The sequence below is a fragment of the Mytilus galloprovincialis genome, chromosome 9, assembly GCF_965363235.1.
Source record: "Mytilus galloprovincialis chromosome 9, xbMytGall1.hap1.1, whole genome shotgun sequence".
Classification (NCBI taxonomy): Eukaryota; Metazoa; Mollusca; class Bivalvia; order Mytilida; family Mytilidae; genus Mytilus; species Mytilus galloprovincialis.
Genome location: NC_134846.1, coordinates 73,649,458 through 73,664,429, shown reverse-complemented (window position 1 = coordinate 73,664,429; position 14,972 = coordinate 73,649,458). Strand labels below are relative to the sequence as shown.

Sequence of the window (14,972 nt, the reverse complement as noted above, 5' to 3'; positions counted from 1 at the left end):
ATTAACGGCAAATGTAAATATGAAAATAAAGTGGTAACCAAGAATAAACTCATTAATTACAGGTCTTGCTTGTTCTCCTATAATATGTAAACATTGAAGCTAAAATCGAACCCCCATGGATCTGTGTAGTTTCATCTCTGATTGCTAAGTGTTTTAGAAAGTTGAATAAAGAAAAACGCTGATATTTAAATGTCCAAAACGAAACAGAAGTTAAAAGGAATATAAATAACTCAATCTTCATGATATGGTTTAAATATTTACCTAAAGATTTTTTCCACAGCATGAAAAATTCGTTTGTAAGACCATACATTGGTAAATGCGTATGTTATCATTTTGTCGTTATTGGAGTCAATACATTTTCATACAAATTATATATACATATATTATCTATCATAATTACTCTAAATATATTCATAGGTTTGAACGTTGTTTTCAATTTATACTTTTATATATATACTAAATATCAGCACAATATTAAACCTACAAATTCACAAGAGCAAATTTTTGTTCTTCCCTCGCCGGGATTCGAACTCATGCTAGTGGGATATCGTGACAATACCGCCTGCACTGTGTCCTGCGCTCTTGACCACTCGACATCTGATAATATATCTATTTATTTGTGTGACCCCCCCCCCAAAAAAAAAAAAAAACAAAAAGATGTACAATTGTCTTGTATTTATGAAGACTGATGAAATTGTATTAAAGTGTATTACAAAACATGTATACATGATTTTTATATTTAAAAGAACCTGGAGAGAACAGAATAATAAGAATCATGTTATGGTATGAAGGGAATAAAACACTTACGGTCATAACATGGTATCACTAACATATACTTCATTTGGCAATATTGATAAAAATTAAAAAGATTATACATAACAAATATTTGTAATATGGATTAAATATTTACTTAAAGTTTCATCTTTCATGTTGTAGTCAATGGTCTTTAGGTGAATAGAAGTCTCATTTGTAATCATACCGAATACTTTTTTCAAATAACAGCTAATTAATAAAGGCAACAGTAGTATACCGCTGTTTAAAAATACCATGATGCTATATAAAAAAAAAGAACAAACACCCAAAACTTCAAGGAAAATTCAAAATGGAATATCCCTTATCAAAGATCAAAATCAAAAGTTCGAACGCATCAAATGAATGCCCTTCATATAAAAAAAAATCATCGAAATACGTATCTTATCAATACAATTGTTTAAAGAATATATACAATATCAATTATGAATAAAATTGAACGGGCAAGAATTTTACAATAATTAAAAAAAAGCATTTTGTCAAAAGTTATAGCTTTGACTTTGTTTATGATTTGTTAAGACAATTACTTGAGTATCTTGTCATTGGATTAATATTGTTTTCAATACCCACGACATAACAATTATAGTGTGAAAATACACACACATCACTTACACAAAACTTATAATCAAATTAAATAGGTTTTCTATTGAATCAGATTCATCCATATTTAAAAACAACATGATAATTCTTCAAAGTTTTATTAACATATTCTGATAACAAAGCTAGTATTATCTGCACACTGCTTTTACAAATATTTTATCAATACTACTGTTCAATCCTCTTGCTTAAACTGTGTTACAAAGACACTCACACTGACATATATTTTGAACTGCTAATGCAGAATTCCGATAATGGTTTCTATTCAGTTCATCTTAAATTGAATATCAATTCAAAGCCAACAGAAGAGGGGGAATCAATAATTATGAAAAATGAATTTAAACGTGTAAATGTCTTTAATTTATCATCTGTATATCATACTTAAGACATTAATTTGAAATGTTTTATCTTTTATTTCGTTATAGATTTTTTAAATGAATGTTCAAGAGATTTCTTGAAAAGTATCAAGTTCTAACTTACAAAGATTTATTAAGCAAATGAGTTTGTTTTTCTTAAAAGACTTAGTATGCTATAATCGTGTGAGTATTTTTCTGTTCGTTAGGGTTTTTGAATGAAAATTACTTTTGCTAAAATATGATCTCGTATACGATCTGGTAACGAGTTACGTTGTATGAGGATGTCTCCCCTGCATGATAGAAAAAATCACAAAAATACTGAACTCCGAGGAAAATTTAAAAAAAGAAAGTCCCTAATCAAAAGCGCAAAACACATCAAACGAATGGATAACAACTGTCATTCTTGTATGATAAAACATGAGCTTTTAAACGATAAATTACTGTTCAATAAAATCTAAAACATTTTTAAAGTAAATTAGTAAAAATGTTTTATTTTCCATTTGAAATGATGTAAAAGTGCAGAGAATGAACTATTATTTTATCTTTTTAGTAATTTTATAATGCATATTTCTTTCGTTTTTTAATGATGTAACTGTATTCTGTGCATACTATATTCCAACAAAGCACGTGAAAAAAATTAATATAAAAACCTCGTCTATGCATTATTTTTTTTTTGTGGTCATCTGCAGTAAATATAAGATTACAAGACAAAGTAATTTCCATTCCATTTCAGTTTATTTGTCAGTTAATGACCAAAGTCACATGTATTTTTATTGCACTGCATTTTCTTGGATAATAAAATTTAAGATCATACAGTATTATTAGAAGGAAGTGGCGTTTTCTTTACTACATTGGTTAGAGGTATAGGGGGAGGGTTGAGATCTCACAAACATGTTTAATCCCGCCGCATTTTTGCGCCTGTCCCAAGTCAGGAGCCTCTGGCCTTTGTTAGTCTTGTATTATTTTAATTTTAGTTTCTTGTGTACAATTTGGAAATTAGTATGGCGTTCATTATCACTGGACTAGTATATATTTGTTTAGGGGCCAGCTGAAGGACGCCTCCGGGTGCGGGAATTTCTCGCTACATTGAAGACCTGTTGGTGACCCTCTGCTGTTGTTTTTTATTTGGGCGGGTAGTTGTCTCTTTGACACATTCCCCATTTCCATTCTCAATTTTATTACACAATTATATATCAATCATAGAAACGTATCAAAAAATAAAAACTGAAAGATAAGATTAAGGAGGGGTTAAATCCTTTCAAATTATTTGCATATATACCTGTCCAATAATCTCAACATTACTTCCTTAATAACGCATACAGTTTGTGCAATGCCTTATGTAAAGAAACAATTTCAATGACTTTCTCTAATTGTTGAATAAAGATAGTGCAAAAAGTGAAAATCTGTAATGCGACAGAAAAAGTTTGTTTTAGGTCACACCAATTTAATTCCTTGTTCGACGGACCCGCCCGCACCTATTTTTTTCAAAACAGATTTTTAAAATTTTTTTTATATTCCCGCTCCCCGCATCCGTAAATGTAATCATGTCCATTTCCCGCACCGTTTTTTTAAATATTATAAAAAGATATAAACATTTGTCTTTAGATCAAAGTCTTTTAAACCTGTATATAACGATTTTAAACCTATTAGCACCCCACCACACTGTACATATCTGTGAAACCAATTAATCTCAAGTTGGAGTGCTCCGAAATATAACAGCGGAAATACCTATACAGAACAAAACATAGGTTTCTTTCCCCCTTACTTATATTCCCTATCATAAGAATAAACATGATAAAATACAAGGAACTTCTGCAAGAGTTGCCTTCAACTGCAATTATATTGTATGCTGGCGAAACAAAACTATCCATAGCCGCTGTAGGTTTATGCACCTGTCCTGATTGATTCAGGGATCTGTCGTTCAGCAGTTGTCGTTTGTTGATGTGGTGCATTGGTATTTTCACGTTTGGATATATAAATTAGATCGTTGGTTTTCCTGTTGAACAGTTCGAATTGTGTACACTAATGATTTTGGGTCCCTTATAGCTTGCTGTTTGGTATTGATCAAAGCCCTGTGTAAAAGGCCGTACTTTGACATGTGTTTGTTATTATCAGGTTGGGAACAAAACCCACCCTTTTTCAGACAAGGGGTCATTTTACTGTTGTAGAAAAGAAAATAGAAATACCAAGGATTTGTAAAGTGCTACTATACAAAATCTTTTATAACTTAGAATTTTTTACTCAAAAAGAGGTTAAATACAACATATTTTTAACAACTTTTCTAAAAGAGGGGTCCACTTATTTTGAATAATATTAAACTGTTATAGTAAATGTGTTAACATGGTTAAAGTCCAGAAATATTACAAAATTCTTGAACCATTTAATACCAGATAGACATATATATATATATATATATATATATTTCTTTGAGAAAATATGAGCCCTTTTGTATTAAAAAGTGTTTTTTAATTTAATTATTCAATTATTTCTTGGTAAATGGGAAAAAAAAATACTTCATAAATTAAAGAAATGTCAAAGTACAAGTGATAAATCAAGTTTTAATATAAACTATTTTTCTGATAATTCCTACTATTTTATGTTTACAAAAAAAAATTATAATCGCTCGCCTTTACTTTTCAAGCTTCGCCTCAAAAATTTGCAAATTAAATATATTTTTATTAAAATTTTCAAATCGTTCGCTCACCCCAATTTTTGGAGTCCAAAAATCCGTAGAACAAGAAATTAAATTGGTGTGGCCTTACTAATTCTTTCCATCAAAAACAATTATTTGACGACGGCTCAATTATAAGGTTATCCCCTCGCTTTACACGATGTCTTTAATACTTTTCGGCCTCTGTTTTCTGTAATGTTATTAGTTCATTGATCTTCAGGTTTCAATAAATACTGACGAAAAACTATGTTTTTTTTTTTAATTTGGATGCGGAGCATTAAAGTACACTCTGACTTTTTTGTATCTATTATTCAATCCCCAGGTAATGTAACATAGGTCGTAATCCCTTCGTAGGCGTTTTTGACTACATCTTCAGACTTACAATTCAATTTCCCTAAAGACAACACTCAGCTTATTACCTTCTACTGTTATTTTTTTAATGGAGATGGCTTTTGAAGTAAATTAATCATGGACAGTTATGGTACTGTACAAATGGTCAGCAGATGAAATTCGATTCATGGAATTGACATTTCAGATCTTATGGGTCTTATTTACTATTGCAAACATAACCTTTGTGAACGATGGCTACCTTTTTTCAGACTAACATGCTATTGTTTTTGTTTCCTTTTATCTTGTTTATCTTTGTATTGTTAATAATGGTTTATTATCGACTTGCTTAGACAAAAAGGATAACAAATATTGTCAACTTCAATGAATAAATCACACAAATAGAAATAGTATTTAAAATAATGACCAAATATAGAACGTTTTCCGCTGTCTCTATTCTTCTTGTAGCAATATACATTTCGAAGCTTTTAATCTCAACACTATAATTATATTTGATCGATTAACAAGAAAGCGTGTCTAATCTTTGTTCAGTTTGTCAATAAAAAATATAAGTTCATGACCACTAAAACGTACTTAATTCAGCTGTTACAGTTTAGTTTATTGAAAATTAACAGAAATATCATATCTGCAGTATTTTCTGATTCAACTTAACCGTTAACCTTGTCAATGTATTCAGAAATTATTTATAGTCACGGTTACTTATATATAACTACTTGGTGCAAAGCGATTGATATTTTATCGTAATGAGTATTAACTAGTCATACTCCTTCCAAAGACATTGTTGTGGAAGATAAACGTCAATATATTGAAAGAAAACTAAATTATTAATAAGAGGAACTACAGCTGGATTGATAAAACAGGTGCTTGGAGTTAATTGGTGTTAATTTACATCCAATATACAGTAATAGAAAATCAAGTCAATGAAACACATATGTATAAACAGGTTTTTTGTTTAAAATTAGAATTCTTCCAAAACAATGAGATAAAAGCTTTTGCGTGTATGTAAATTGTGTAAGTTCTTTTGAAAACACATGAAACCATTCTTAGGTTTAATATTTTCATTAAGTATCGTGAAAGGGTATTTTTAGTCTACAACTTGTTTTAAAATCATTATTTTATAATATAAGACAGACTTCAACCTTATAAAAAGACACATTATGAAAACAAACCTCCGAGCAAACATTCTTTAATTTTGATTTAAAGTATTATGCTAAAGTTCGTCCAATTAAATAAATAGTCAGAGGGTGATCGAATCTCTTAGCTCTTCAACTGTTTCAGTTCTTATATACATTCTTGGCTTTCAAATATTTACACATGAGCTTTCCTGGTAAACATTTATTAAAAAAAAACCTTTAGACACATAAAATGCTTTTCATAATTTAATATTCAAGCGACCAGAAAAGTAAGACCAATAATCATTCTGGACAAATACGCCTGCTTCAAATATGGAGTATTTCCTAGAACGTGAAATAGACGGACGATATTAAACAATAATCTCTTACAAATCTCATAATTTTTGTCATCTGGTTAAGCCTTTACTTACCTTCGTTATTGTTTTTAAAGAACACGTTTACATTAGACGGTTTCACAAAGAGATATTCCATTCTGACTAGAAAACAATACCAATAAGGTAATGGAATCTTCTCTGAGTTTTTACAAACACTTGGTTGATGCTCCTGCTGGTGAACGATTTATCTCAAAGGGCAGCAGTCAGTATCTGAAATATAAAGTTGATGCAGGAAATTTTTCTATACATTTACTGTTACTTAAATGTGTAATAAAATTAACGGTACCAATTTTCTTGCACCAGATGCGCATTTCGACAATACATGTCTGTCTCTTCAGTGATGCTCGTGGCCAAAATATTTGAAATCCAAAGCTTATACAAAAGATGAAGAGCTATAATCCAAAAGGTCCAAACAGTATAGCCAAATCCGTGAAAGGAATCAGAGCTTTGCATGAGGGAGATACATTCCTTAATTTATAATAATTTCTATCATTTTGTAACAGCAAATTTTAATAACACAAAAAATCCGTATTTTCATGCCAGTACCGAAGTACTGGCTACTGGGCTGGTGATACCCTCGGAGAATAATATTCCACCAGCAGAGGCATCGATCCAGCGGTAGTAATAAAATTAACGGTACCAATTTTCTGGCACCAGATGCGCATTTCGACAATACATGTCTCTTCAGTGATGCTCGTGGCCAAAATATTTGAAATCCAAAGCTTATATAAAAGATGAAGAGCTATAATCCAAAAGGTCCAAAAAGTATAGCCAAATCCGTGAAAGGAATCAGAGCTTTGCATGAGGGAGATACATTCCTTAATTTATAATAATTTCTAACATTTTGTAACAGCAAATTTTAATAACACAAAAGATCCGTATTTTCATGCCAGTACCGAACTGCTATTGTAAATCATTCGAAATACTGTTTTGCTTTCCCTGGTTGTTAGCATTTACTAAATTTGCCACAATCCATCATATTTTTTTATTTGTGTCAATATTCTTCAACTTCATAATTGATATGACGTTCAGCTGTTTCGATTCGAGTGCATCTGAAGAGTTTTCTATAATTGTAACGCGCATATTGGGTTTTACTTTATAATTTTCATATCTGTTTTAAGTTTCATAAAAGATAGCAAGCCTTTGAGTAAAACCCCAAATCAACAGGGCTATGAAGAAAAGTTCACAAGCTTTACCATAGCCATGATATAATTTGTGAATTATTACAAATACTCCTTCTTAAACCATTGTGGTGACGTCAGTCTATTCATTTGCCGTGGATTCTTTTTCTAGAATCAACTCTTCCTAAATCCGCCTTTGAAATGAACTCACCATTGTATATTCTTTTGTTTCATTTGTTTGCCTAATTACTGTGTGGAATAAACTAAATAAGTCGTATATGTACTTTGCGTTGTGTTTACTTTGCGTATAATATTTACAATGGTGAAGCCCATACAAGGTCTAAGAAACGTCACAAACATGTGAACGTAAATACGGGAAACGTAACGTTATAACTTCGAACTATTCTCAACATACTGGGGCCCGCAAAGTGTATTTATGTACAAAACAATAGAATATTACTTTAAATGTTCATCAATAAAGAAAAAAAGAAATTTTTACACTTGCAGGAATTACTGTCTCTTCAAAACACAAAAATAGGAATCTGAATTAAACTTTAACGAGTCCATGATTTTATTCTTTCCTTTGCACGAATTGATGCCTTCCGCAAGGGCATTGTTCTTGTCGGTATTTCTTCGTTGTTTGGTTCTTCCACATATTCATCAGATGGTGTTACTTCGTTTATTTCTTCTTGACGGGATGATGCGGGATATAATGTACAATACCTTTACTAATATCGGGATCCTTAACCTTCTCAATAAATCCTCGGCGTTCTTGATCCTTGATTATCTGTCCATATACCTTAAGCATTTCGGGATCTTGACTTAATTTTCGAATGACGTTTTCTGTTCTTCGTTTCGTAACGAAGAAGTTTGTAGGCAAGGGTTCGTGATCTGGTTTCCATGGCAACTTTGCTATGTACTTGTTTTCTCGGAATTCAATTGCTGACTTTTGATTTGTTTCCATATAGTCTACCGTTTCAACATCTGTCGTATTGCTATCTACTCCTAACGACTCTAATTCCCAAAATCTTTCTAAATTCAACTCCTCTGGTTTGTGCGATGTCAATATGTTGTACATACCTACATTACTCTGTTGACGATAAGACGTCGGAATTGGACCAGACAACAAATAACCAAGTTTTGACTTTACGGCGGTTGGACCATTTCCTCTTAATATTGTATCCTCTACGAAATCCCAATAGAAATCAGCTCCAATGAGCAAGGAGATTTCAAAAGAAGAGTTGTCTTCTGTAAACGGATGAGCTAAACGTAATCCTTTCAGGTACTTGAATTCTCGTATACCATTACCGATGTAATTGCTTAACGGGCTGGCGATGTTCGGTACTACTAGAACCTCAACTGGAATTTTCGTTCTATTCATCGACTCTACGTATACGCGTGCTCTTGACAAATGACGGACTTTGCTGTCGGTACTTTCAAATGCCGATAAATGTATGGTTTCTGTTCCTAGTATTTCTAAATCTATTTTCGACGCTAACTCCTCGGTAACAAAAGAGCGCTGTGCTCCTTCATCAAACAAAATGTGCGTATCAACATATCGATTTCCCCCAACTGGTGCAACGGCAGTTTTTAGAAGCACGTTCGAACGGGATTTTTCTTCAGACGAATGAAAACTTGCGGCGATCAATGTATTTTCGCTATCATCAACTACGGCATTAACTGACATTTGCTGATCATTAGTACATGTATTTCCATGGCAAAGACTTGTGTGGTGCTTTTGATGGCACTGGCGGCAGCGAAATTTCGATTTACAATCTACGGAACGGTGTGATCCTAAACAGTTAAAACATAACTTCTTTTCTTTGACGATTGATAGGCGTGTATCGTGATCTGTTACATTTGGGCATTTTGCAGGGTCATGTAAATTCTGGCAGAATATGCAAGGTTTTTGTCGAAAATTTTGTGTTTGTCTCTCACGGTTATCGAATGTAACTACTTTACTCGGTTCACATTTTCTATTAGCGCATGTCAAAAACGATGCGGTCATTGTGGTAGGCTGCATTGAATCCATAAACGACGACGAACGTTGTCCAGCTTCAATTATAGTGATTTCTTTCAAAATTCCACGTCTCAAATCAATCAATTCCCAATTATCGGAACCGTTTTCACGAGCTAAGTGTTGTCGTATTTCTGACGGAAGCTTGTTCAGTATTATCGGAATAAGTAATGCACCATACGATTCTCCGGAGCGGCCTAACGATTCAAGACCTCTTATGTATGCCTCTAACTTGTCGTAATAACCCCTTAGACTGAGTAGGTTGTTTTGTGGTGCTCTAAGTTCTAGCATAGCTTGCATATAAGCATTTGTAATCTTATGCGATTGTCCGAAACGCTCCTTTAAAAGTTTAATAGCTTCCATGTAATTTGAGTTTGTGAGCGGTAACCCGTCAATAGTTCTTGCAGCATCATTAACAAGCTGGGATTTTAAATAACTAAATTTCTGTACGTCTGTGAGTGTTACATTGTAATGGACGGAAGATTCAAAAGAGTCCCAAAATGTTTGCCAAGTCAGAATTTCTCCGTTAAACATGGGTAGTGTAAGTTTCGGCAAATGGTGATTTTGGTTGCTAGGTTGCTGAACGGGATACATTTGTGTTGTGTACGGAACAGAACTGTGTTGATTAATGTTTTCAAAAGTGTGAGAAGGTAATGCGTGATCATGCGGTGGGATATCATTATCAGTACATAATTTGTTTGCGAATGTTTTCCGTAAATGTCGTATTTTGGTGTTCAAAAAGAATTTGTACTCATCTGCATTTAGAATTTCTTCCTCGATGTCCTCCTCCTTTAAAGAATTCATAATATCTTCGTCCAATGCACTAATAATTTTCTGTTTTTGAATTAATGTTTCTAAAAGTTCAGCACTTTCTTCATTGTCCAAGTTTGAATCATCTTCCGTTTTCCGTAAAAGTCTCTTTACTGCACTTTTGTGACCAGCTCTGACTGCTTTTGGCTTGCTGTCCATCTTATCCAATGGTTACGGCACCATAAATGTGTGGAATAAACTAAATAAGTCGTATATGTACTTTGCGTTGTGTTTACTTTGCGTATAATATTTACAATGGTGAAGCCCATACAAGGTCTAAGAAACGTCACAAACATGTGAACGTAAATACGGGAAACGTAACGTTATAACTTCGAACTATTCTCAACAATTACATTGAGTTTGAATTGACCGATTTACTGATTTCTGTTCACTAATGGAATTGTTTTAAAAACTTAACTTTAATTTTTGTAATTTCTATATGCCTTCACTTGGAATCGAACTCGTCCATGAAATCTTTAATGTACTACTGACATCAACATATCGACGAAACCTCTGGGCTACCAATCGGTTACCATTTAAAGGTCTAATTTATACATATAAATGAATATATGATATACATCGGTACAACAGACACACAGAGCTTGTACCTTTATATATACATAATAGGCAAACGTGTAGTATGAATTGGTAGCCACGAGGTTTCATGGTTAAGATAAATGGTTTAAGGTACGGACTTATCTGTTTAGGCTCGAATCCCTGAATTCTCTTTGCTGTCCCTTTTCTCTAGTTTTCCAGTTTTTGTTCTTGTTTTGTAGTTTATTGTGGATATTTTGTGTAATAAAAGAGATCTTGGTTGTTTATTATCGAATTATTGTTGGCTATTCCACATATTTGTAACAAAAATGACTACATTCTATTTGTCCATTTTTGTTTGTGATTTGATATAATATGACTTCATCTGTTTTACTACATAACTTTATAACTGTTAATTCGTAAATTTCTATGCTAGAAATTCGTGATGTTCCTAGAATTAGGCTTTTTATTAGAAATCTCGGAAACATACTTATTATATGCACTATATATATGTTCTTTGTACGGTTGTTTTCCCTTTGACACATTCTCCATTTGCATTTTCAATTTTAATAGAAATAAGTTCGAATTTATCTTATTTTGTAATAACAGATAACTTTCTCATGCCTTATAGTATGAAGATCTTTAAGGGTAGACGTGTTGTGTTATAATATATTTGTATTTTTTAACCATTTGATTGTGATATTTAATTCATTGTAATGGATCGTTGGACACGATTACATGGTTATTTAAACTCACTTACAATACCTTCTAATTAAGAATAGGCGTTAATTTTTAAAAGGCATTAACACAATAGTTTAAGTTATAGATACAATGGATAAGCGTTGATTCATGAAAAACAAACCATTCGCCCTCCGGGCTCATGGTTTCTTTTTCAAGAATCAACGCTTATCCATTGTATCTATATCACATATACCATGATGTACTATTTAATACCACATTTTCTGCCATTAACGAATGATATTTATCATTGCTTTTTTATTCATTTCTTGCATATCTTTGTCATCGCTTAGTCTAATTTTTCTTACATCTTTGTTTGTCAGTGAATTTTGCCGTAGATGGATGTAACTAATCTTTTAAGGTTGTTTTGGTCTTAATTTCATGTCCTCAACATTCTTGGCTTTACAAATGTTTTGGGTTTGAGCGTTCCTGATGATGGTTTATAAGGAAAATCGCTTCGAACGCTCAAAATTATATAATAGAGGGGCGAAAATTACCAGAGGGACATTCAAACTCATAGATCGAAAATAAACTGACAGCGTCATTGCCAAAAAAAAAATAAAGAGACAAACAGACAAATAATAAGCGTTATTTCATGTAGTAAATGGGTTTACGTTTTTTTATTACTTTTGCAGGTCATTGTTTTTTATGGTTATAGATAGAGTTTAAATACTGACGGAAAAAATAAATTACGTTGTTATTCTTATTGGAGAATACAGTAGTTTACTGACGCTAGAAATAACTATTTTGTAGTTGCAAATCTAGCAAACAATCAAAACTGAGGAATGCATGAAATCCAAAATGACCAAGAGCAGGAGCTTTGACTTGACAAGCATATTCTGCACCGTGACTGCCATTCAACTAGTAAAAATCTTGTTTCGCAATATCTAAACACATTTCGCCACTTCTCCACAATGTTTCATCGGGTTCCATATAATTCATAACGAACAAATAGCTATCAATAATTTGAACCAAAAATTAAAATAAAGTCATCGATCCTCTTTAAATGAGGGATAACTGCTGATGGACGTTTTGTCCCCGAGGGTAACACCAGCCCAGTAGTCAGCACTTCGGTGTTGACATGAATATCAATTATATGGTCATTTTTATGAAATTCCTGTTACAAAACTTTAATTTTTTCGAAAAACTAAGGATTTTCTTATCCCAGGAATAGATTACCTTATCCGTATTTGGCACAACATTTTGGAATTTTGGGTCCTCAATGCTCTTCAACTTTGTACTTGTTTGGCTTTACAACTATTTTGATCTGAGCGTCACTGATGAGTCTTATGTAGACGAAACGCGCGTCTGGCTTATTAAATTATAAACCTGGTACCTTTCATAACTATTTAAGATACAGGCGTTGTTTGAATCCTGTGTTCTGATTGAAAATGAATGGACATATGTTATTTGATAAATGATATTTTGGTTAAGAAATACCAATTTCAATATGAATAAACAATGCTTATTTCATTTAAGAATCGTTACTTCAACAATTACTTAAAGATAATAGTTTTCAAAAACATTTGTTTGTTTGCCTGATGAATATGTGTTTTCAGTATTATGTGAATATCGATACATGTATATACATGTATAGTGTAATTGTATTTACCTCACTATGGGGTCTCTGAAACTTTTAACAGTAAATTACCAGGGTTTGCGAGATAGTGCAAAAAGAAAAGATGTGTTTAATTTACTGAAAACAAAAAATTATAATATTTACTGCTTACAAGATACGCATTTTACTACGGGAATTGAGAATGCTGTCAGATCCATGTGGGGTTTTGATTGTTTTTTCTCTTCTTTTGCCTCGAATTCACGAGGAGTATCAATCATGTTTAATAAAAATTTTGAATTTAAAGTGATTAAAGAAAAAAAAAGACTTGAATGGCAATTACTTAGCATTAGATGTTATAATAGATAAAAAGAAACTTACACTTGTGTCATTATATGGACCTAATGTAGACAGTCCTGGTTTTTATGATCAGATTATTAATGTTATTGAAGATTTGGGAAATGAAAGTTACATACTTTGTGGTGACTTTAATTTAGTATTAGATCCATGTATTGATTCCTGTAATTATTTACATGTTAGTAATCCCTATGCCAGAGATAAAGTTCTAGAAATTATAGATCACTGGTCCCTTGTGGACCCCTTCAGAGAACTGTTTCCTGATCTACACAGATACACTTGGAGAAAAAAATCATCTTTCAAACAAGTACGTCTTGATTTTTTTCTTTTTCCAGACTGTATGTTGACAAATTTAAGAAACTGTAAAATTGAACTTAGTTATCGTTCAGATCATTCTATGGTAGTTTTGGAATTTGAATGTAATCCTTTTGTTCGAGGTAAAGGTCTATGGAAATTCAATAATTCATTACTTTATGATAGAATGCATACATATTGTTAAAGATAAGATTTTAGATATTAAAAAACAGTATGGTGCATTGGTTCATAATTTTGATTATATACATGTAAACCTCAGATCTGTGTACGACCTCAAATCTGTGTCCGTTTTTCAAATCTATGCCCCATTGTGACGTCAATCGATAATCTATGTCCGTACAAAAGATTCGGCCTCAAATCTGTGTCCGATTTTCAATCGCGACGTCATTCGCAAATCTTTGTCCGTTATAAAAAAGATAAGGTCTCAAATCTGTGTTATGTTTTAATTTTTTTCCCAATTTATTTCGCCATGCGCAAATTTAATTTGAATTGTAAATATTCCACAATAGTAGGAGTAAAGATATCCTGATAGTTGTCAGAAAACATTTCAAGAGGATAAATCTCTAGTTGACGTTTTTGAAAATATTCCATCAGTCCACTATTTATAGAGGGACGACAGATACCAAAGGAAATTGGAAAGCTGAAATCATCTCTTTTGTCGTAAAGTTTTGTTTTCAACCGACCCTCATTGTCAATTTCTAGATGTAAGTCAAGATATGAGGCTGACTTAACTGTATCTGTAGTATCCTTTATCTCTAGCTCGATGGGATAGATGCGTTCTACATAGTCACCAAATTTTGAATTATTTAGTGAAAGAACATCATCTATATAGCGGAAAGTAGAGTTAAAGGATATTGCTAACTTCTTGTCTTTTCCTTAAGAAGTTCCTCCATGAAGTCAGCCTCATAATAATAAAGAAACAAGTCGGCAAGTAGAGGGGCACAGTTTGTTCCAATTGGAATGCCGACAGTCTGTTGAAAAACACGTCCTCCGAACGTAACAAATATGTTGTCAATCAAGAAATCAAGCATCTTGATAATATCAGTTTCAGAGAAGTTTTTGTTTGAATCAGAGTTATCCTTTACAAAGTAGGATTTATTCCTCCCTAAGACAAGATAATTGTATCTACGTTGGCCACTCTTTTTTATGAAGCAAATCAATACCAACTCTTTCAATTTGTCTTTTAGTTTGACAGATTTCCCTCCAGTTTTAAAGACAAAACCTAAAGCAATTTAA

At 32.4% G+C, this 14,972-nt stretch overlaps 1 protein-coding gene across 1 annotated transcript in view; it reads left to right on the top strand.

Annotated features, from left to right (window-relative positions):
- The window catches only part of LOC143045900 (neuronal acetylcholine receptor subunit beta-3-like), a 52,406-nt gene that overhangs the window by 886 nt on the left and 36,548 nt on the right, over nt 1-14,972 (top strand). The gene's annotated exons all lie outside the window — the stretch shown is intronic.